A 6,806-nucleotide genomic window follows, 5' to 3' on the forward strand; every position below is an offset into this window, starting at 1 on the left:
GAAAGAGCGAGTTGTGTTTAGCAAACCAGAAACCTTTCAGAAAGAGACTATTTTTAAATTTAAACAATTAAGCAAACATTTTTTCTTGTCGACACTTTGCATTAAACGTTTAAAGAAATGTCACACGAAACATTTAATAATTCACAGTCTGACAGAGAGATTCGAGAGGAATCACACAGACTGTATGGGTTGATGGAGAGAGAAATACCTGACCCTATGGAGCTTCAAATGAAAATTCAACAACTCCAGTCGGAGTTGAGCACCCTAAAGCTCAAAAAGAATTATTATAAAGATCAGTTCCATCAGTCAAGAGATGAGCTTAAACACATGAAGGCTCAGGCTAAAAAAAATCAGACACAGGTGGCATCTCTGGAGGCTAAACTCCAGGAACAGGAAAAGAACATTCAGACAATGCACCATCACTTTTTGGAAAAGGCAGAATCTCTCATTGAGCAGAACAGCAGCATTGCTGCTGAGTTGTCTCAGATTGAAAGTGAGAGAAACGAGCAAAAGAAAGAGAACACAGATCTCAAGGACTCTTTAGAGAGACTTGAGCAGCAAGTGGGAGAAGCTCACCATAAAACAATAAAAAAAGAAGAGATTATAGAAAAACAAAATAGGGAAATATTTTGCAAGACAGAACTCACAGTTAAGCTAAAAAGAGAAATTTGTACTCTTCAGCGTCGGTTGAGACATACACTGGATGAAAAGCAGTCACAGGTCAAATCTCTGGAGGCTAAAATGCAGGAGCAGGTTCGCACCATTCAGAGAATGCACCATGACTTTCAAGAAAAAGAGGAATATCTCCTTAAGGAGAACAGCAGCATTGCTGCTGAGATAAACAAATTAAAAGCAGAGAACACAAATCTCAAGAAACATTTAGAAAATCTTGAGTATCAAGAAAAGACGGCAGAAAGTCTTACAAAAAAAATATTTTGGCTGGAAGAAAAAGTCAAAAAACAGAATTTCAAAATTGTTCATAACCAAGATCTCATAGATGAACTTTATGAACATCTAAAAATGAAAAGAGAGATCATTAATAATCTTAAGGATGAGCTGAGAAGGGAGGAGGAAGAAAAAATATTAGCTGCTGTTCACAAGATCACTGGTGAACCTCTGCAGCTGGAGAATCTTGCTCCTGAACCTGAGGAGGTTGTTTCTCCAGTCTCAGAACCATCTCCTGATGTGGTCCCGACACAGGACAATCTTGGTCCTCAACCCAAAGAGCTTGATTCTCCTGTCTCAGAAGCATCTCCTGATGTGGTCCCGACACAGGACAATCTTGGTCCTCAACCCGAAGAGCTTGATTCTCCTGTCTCAGAAGCATCTCCTGATGTGGTCCCGACACAGGACAATCTTGGTCCTCAACCCAAAGAGCTTGATTCTCCTGTCTCAGAACCATCTCCTGATGTGGTCCCGACACAGGACAATCTTGGTCCTCAACCCGAAGAGCTTGATTCTCCTGTCTCAGAACCATCTCCTGACGCGGTTCCGACTAGTAGTGGTTCATTGTGTCATGGTGCCAAACGGCTACTTAAAATAGGTTTAGGTGTTGCCGCAGTAGGCCTTATTATACCTGCAGCTTACTGGGGCTTTTCAAAGCTTAACAGCGATTCCCTATTTGACTCTGTCTATGGCCTCCTTGAGCCATTTTGCTACCTTGATGATCGATTAGTCCCTTTTTAAAGACTAGTAATGATGGACTGCTTTTCATCCACAGTCCAGAAAACCATACGCTGTTCATGTTAGACAACATGACCAACATATAGCTAACTTGTGCTCTCATTTTTCTTTTCTTTTGCCTCTCACCCCCCAACCAGTCGTGACAGATGGCTGCCCCTTCCTGAGCCTGGTTCTGTCAAAGGTTTCTTCCTGTTAAAATGGAGTTTTTCCTTTCCACCGTGCCTAGTGCTTGCTCACAGGGGATCATTTGATTGTTGGGGTTTAATTTGCTTGAACTAAAAAACTTCAACATTCTGGTGAGGGGTTCACATAGTAGGGATCACTACAAAAGCTACAATTTAAAAAAAAAAAAAAAAAGAATAGTTAGCGGCAAATCAAAATAAAGAAAATTTTTGAAAACATGTCTTACGGCTCTGTTTATTTGCTTAAATGAACACTTGTATTTTTTGTCATAGAAGAATATACATTGTCTTAAGCAGTGTTGGGACTAACGCGTTATTAAGTAACGCGTTACAGTAACTACGTTATTATTGTGGTAACGAGCACGGTAACTAGTTATTATGCCAAAACCAGGAACGCGTTACTCGTTACTGGGATTTAGATAGGCTCGTTACTCGTTACTTCGTGTGGTGGATATCGCGGAGCTTCCACAGATTCAATAACATTAGCAAGTGATGGAGGCCAGCAGGTGGATGAAGGAAAAGGGAGGCAAGAGGAGAGACCCGAGGCGGCCGCCGGTCCGCGCGTCAGGTGAACTGAACTTCAGGTAAGAAGTTATGACCTGCAGTCTATCTGGGTCAGATATAAACCAAGTTTAGGTGGAGTTTATTTTCGGTATGCTGACATTTTCGTACTGCGTGCTAGCTAGCATGACGGAGTTTCTATACAGCTGTGTGGGTGCTATGTTACTGATGTTGAACTTTATTTTGTTCATATGGTTAATTATTAGAGTTGCCAACTGTCCCGTAAAAAACAGAATCGTCTCGTATTCAGAGAAAATATTACGCGTTTCTTACTGAGGTGAAAAGGAACACAGTTTGTCTCGGACTTCAGCTACAATGAAAAAGACACAAAGCTGAAGCTGCACAGCTGCCTCTTCTTCTCTCATTCTCTCCTGTTTCTACTTCAATCACGAAACTGATCAATGATCAGCTGATCGGCTTTTCTCTCTTGTTTATTTATCGCCCACTTTGCGCCAGAAAGAGGAAACCAGCGGATGTCGCGTTAAACAACAGCAGCAAGTTTAAGCTTGATCAGCTGTTGTTAGAATTTATTTAATATTAATTTCTAGTATCAGCTGATGTTTGCTGGAGCCACAGCTGTAAAGCTGCTGGTCATGATATCGGTTTGGTTATCTGGTGAGAGGGAAACATGAAGATGAAACCAGGAGATGTCCTTACTGAATCATCAGAGCTGAACAGGTGATGGAGAAACAGGTTTACCTTTTAGGTGACATGAATGAGTTGAAGGGAAGTTATGAACTGTTTCTGAGAGACAAATAACACCAGCATCCTTTTCTAAGTAGCTGACAGCTGGTAACTGTGCAGGGGCGGGTCTAGCAAAGTGTTGCCAGGGGGGCAGGTAGGGCATTAACAGGGAAAGGGGGGGACAAGGAAATACTTCTTTATTATTCTCATTTAAAATGTCTCGCTTTAAAAAAAAATAATTATCTGAGTCTTACAACAAACAATTGATAGATTGATACATATATACCATCAGAACAGTGTACATCACTGTCACAACAGTGTTTATTTTCATTCAAAGGCTTTATGATTTTTCCTATAATGGTGGGCCGGTCTCTAGTCAAAATGCCCGGGACGATTTTTTTGTCCCAGTCCAGCTCTGTATGCAGTTCATCTGCAGTCTGGTGTTACCTACATCTTCCTATTCAGAAGGCAGAATTTCCAAGTTCTGAGTACAATCAAAAGCACCACGACTGCAGTTTTTGTGTTGGATGTAAAAAGCAGGCTAGAATCATGGCGGCGGTCAACAACGGTCCAGGCGTGGGATTTCTCTCATGGAAATGTGCACATTATTTTTTCCTTTCTATTGGTAGGTGGCACAGTGCACTTGTGGCAAGTAAGCAAGATAGAAGACTGACAATCTTGCTGGGTATCCAGTTACAGAAGCAACACATTAACAAGAGAATTCTGAGTAAAACCAAAGTTACTTTCCCTAGTAACTAGTTACTTTGAAAGTAACGAGTAACTTGAAGTAACTGAGTTACTTTTTTAGAGAAGTAACTAGTAATGTAACTAAGTTACTAATTTAAAGTAACTTACCCAACACTGCTCAGAGGTAAACCAGGGCAGCTACATTCGTGGGCAGAGTGAGACCATTAACCTTTTTCCATAGAGCTAAATTTAATCTAGTCCGTTAACTTTGAATTTTAATTGGGACCTGATATTAAATTGCATCAAGTATGTGATGGTTTATAAGCTAAGTTGCATGAAAAATAAAAATTAAAACCATCTGAAGCTGCATCGCTGTATCACTTTAGTAAAAGTTCATGCAAAACCATAGAGAGAGGCTGTGCCCTGAAATGAGGCACCATCTGGTGGTTAAAAGTGGGTCTCAGTCTCAGAAAGGCCCCTGCAAGATTCTGGGTCGAGAGTGTACCTTTAGACAGACAGGCTGTGTGTGAGTACTCTGCTGCAGTCCAGGCTAAAACAGTGGACACTTTCATTTGGCGTCATGTCTGCGAGGTTTGTATTTTTATTTACTGACTGAAAATTAGTTTGTTTACGCTGACGCTTCACTGGCTGATGAGCTGAACACGTTTTATGCTCGCTTCCACGCTGCAGCAATTAAAACAATCTAATCGTTCCACAGACGATGCCATATCTCACCTGATCCACACATCCCTGAGTCACCTGGACACTGGCAGAGGGAATTATGTTAGGATGCTGTTCGTGGACTACAGTTCAGCATTCAACACAATAATTCCCTCTAAGCTTTTCACCAAGTTGACGGATCTAGGACTCAGCTCATCACTGTGTCAGTGGATCCTCAACTTCCTCACAGACAGACCCCAATCAGTGAGGGTGGGAAAACAAGTCTCCATCTCACTCAGCACTGGAGTGCCTCGGGGCTGTGTTTTAAGCCCCCTGCTGTACTCACTGTACACTTATGACTGTGTTTCATATCAGACACCACCTCCATTGTCAACTTTGCTGACGACACTGTTGTTGTGGGCCTGATCTCCGACAACATCGAGACGGCCTACCTGGAGGAGATTAGGAACCTGGAGACCTGGTGCCAGGAGAATAACCTCCTCCTAAACGTCAGCAAGACTAAGGAGCTGATCGTGGACTTCACTACAAAGCAGGCGAGGAATTACAAGCCCCTCATCATCAGTGGCACGCCAGTGGAGAGAGTGGACAGTTTCCGATACCTGGGTGTCCACATCACTCAGGACCTGTCATGGTCCTGTCACATCAACACCCTGGTTAAGAAAGCCCGTCAGCGTCTCTTCTTCCTCAGAAGACTTAGAGACTTCCATCTGCCACTGAGGGTGCTCAAGAACTTTTACTCCTGCACCATCGAGAGCGTCCTGAAGGGAAACATCTGCACCTGGTTTGGGAACAGCACCAAGCAGGACAGACGAGATTTGCAAAGAGTGGTGCGCTCGGCCGAACGCATCATTCAATCAGAGCTCCCTGACCTGCTGTCCATCTACACCAAGCGGTGCAAGACCAAAGCTAGGAAGATTATGATGGACCTCTCCCATCCCAACAATGGACTCTTCTCACTGTTGAGGTCTGGGAAGCGCTTCTGCTCCCTTAAGGGCAAAACAGAGAGAATGAGGAGGAGCTTCTTCCCCCAGGCTATTCGGGCCCTGAACCAGGTGTAGGGCTGGACTCTCCCACACACATCACATCACTATAAGACTGGACTCTCACACACATCACATCACCACACGCACTCTGGTTTTTCTTCATGCACACTTCCTATAATTTATAATCTCTTTCTGCTATTTGTACATTTTTACTGTAAATTTCTAAGTTAAATCTGTAAATTTTGTAATAACCTGTAAATTGTAAATACTGTAAAACCACTGTCATTTAATGGTCGCGCATTGCACAGCTACAAGCATTTCACCACATGTCATACTGTGTATGGTTGTGTGTGTGACAAATAAAATTTGAATTTGAATTTGATGCACAGGCAGCTGAATACAGTTCAGAACTTTGCTGCTTTTTCCATGTATAGAAACTGTTTTCACATCTGTTATATGCAGGTTGTTCTGTGGATTTCTGCTCCTTGCAGTGTTCCTCAGTGGACTGAATGGATCAAGGTACAGTGGTATAAACCAAACTCTGCTGATGTTTCCTCTATTTGTGTGTGCATTTGTCAGATGTTTGCATAGCCTCTGTCTGACACTTTCTATAACAAGCAGGAACTGTCAGCTATTCTCAATGAGCTGTGGGGTTTATGTGTAAATCACATGACACCTGGGATAGACTACACAATCTCTGTTCAGGTGACAAACCTTTTCTAGTTTATTTAGCGCCTGCTATGTCTTGTGCTTGTACAAAGACGTGTTCTGTGTTTGAACTGCCTAGGGTAGAGCAAGCTTTTTAAGTCAGGGCAGCCTCACGGTGTAGGATCCCACCTCTACACTACAGCCAAGATGGCGCCGGTGTACGTGGCTGCTCGTCTGTCGCTGTCAGTTTTGTTTGTTTTTATATTGCTCCTGTCGTGTGTCACTCAAGAAATCGGGTCATTACTGGTGTACGATCGCCAATCGCTTCTGAACCTCCGAAGTTCTGGACAAAATACAGCTCCATTTTCTAACGGAGGTCAGAATTCATGGTGTCTGCTGCTGTCACATATCCCAACTTGCCTATGCCGTGCAGTCATGCTACCTCCCCGGCGAAGACGTCGGGGTAGGCGCAGTGGTCGGCTGGTTAAACTCAAGATCTTTTTAGCACACCACCCCACTACGGTCAAAGGAATACAGAGATTATTTCATGGAGTTTTTGTGCACCGACGTTTCCTGGACCCCGTGGATTCCTGCCTCATCCCCGTGGTCTGCCAGGATGACGCGCCGCTCCGTGACCCCTGTCCTCCCCGGCTCAACGTGCGCCGGGCGAACCTCCGCAATCTGAGGCCGCTGTGTC

Source organism: Oreochromis niloticus, linkage group LG7 (genome assembly GCF_001858045.2).
Source record: "Oreochromis niloticus isolate F11D_XX linkage group LG7, O_niloticus_UMD_NMBU, whole genome shotgun sequence".
Classification (NCBI taxonomy): Eukaryota; Metazoa; Chordata; class Actinopteri; order Cichliformes; family Cichlidae; genus Oreochromis; species Oreochromis niloticus.